The 815-nt window shown below is 58.2% G+C and overlaps 1 protein-coding gene across 1 annotated transcript in view; it reads right to left on the bottom strand.

The window, feature by feature from the left end:
* The window catches only part of Lrrc2 (leucine rich repeat containing 2), a 25,496-nt gene extending 24,681 nt beyond the window's left edge, over positions 1-815 (bottom strand). Inside the window, exon 1 of the mRNA XM_051140293.1 lies at positions 780-815. The gene's annotated coding sequence lies outside the window, so the exon portion shown is untranslated. The remainder of the gene's footprint in view (positions 1-779) is intronic.

Below are 815 nucleotides of genomic sequence, written 5' to 3'. Positions count from 1 at the left end.
AGGGATGAGAGAAGAGGTGTGGCTCGGTAACTCTAGGTTCCTACCCAACCCTGGGCCACCTGAGACACTGTCTCAAAACCAGCAACCAAACTGGCCCACGAGAGGTCCGTGGGCATTAAGGGGCTTTTCCCCCACTCGACTTCTACTCCCCAGGCTCTGGTGTCTGTCCTGCTGAGAAGCCACCTCACCTGGGCTGTTTACAGAGTAGGACAATTCTCTTTAGTGTCTCCAATCACTTTGCCACCCAGTCCCAACCCCGGCTCCACTCACACAAGAGGGCGCACGAAGCTTTACGAAAGGAAGGACCACTCTCCCTCCCCCGCCCGACCTCCCCCCCCCCACCCTCCCTCCTTGTTAGATGTCAAGCATATTTTCCAAGGACCAGAGAGGGCACAAACAAAGTTGATTTATCGCTCCCTGGACAGCACTTTGGAGCTCATTCTTGGGCACCCGGATGGTCCTCTCGAAGGAACTAGAAGGATTCCTGAGGACCTTGTCCCGCCAGCAGCCCAACTGTGCTTTCTGTCTCCCGACTCAATGGTGGTTCTTGAACTAAGCACCGATCAAAGCCTAGTCCTCTCCGTGTGCTTAGATGGTGGCTGGCTGGAGCTCACCGCACACGTGGTGACGTCGTAAACAGCCAAAGCGCACAACCCAGGCACCGCAGCCAGTCCCCACCAAGCAGCTCGACTCAGCTTCTGCGCAGTCTCACATCAGGTGCTCCCACCTGCTAGCTCACACCCCTCCGCCACTGGGGCCCGAGACCACCCGCCACTCACCTTCCCTCAGAGAGTGGGCGCTGACAGTCCCCGGCC

Source organism: Acomys russatus, chromosome 32 (assembly GCF_903995435.1).
Source record: "Acomys russatus chromosome 32, mAcoRus1.1, whole genome shotgun sequence".
Classification (NCBI taxonomy): Eukaryota; Metazoa; Chordata; class Mammalia; order Rodentia; family Muridae; genus Acomys; species Acomys russatus.
The sequence above is the reverse complement of the archived record's forward strand: the minus strand, read 5'-3'. Positions and strand labels throughout refer to the sequence as shown.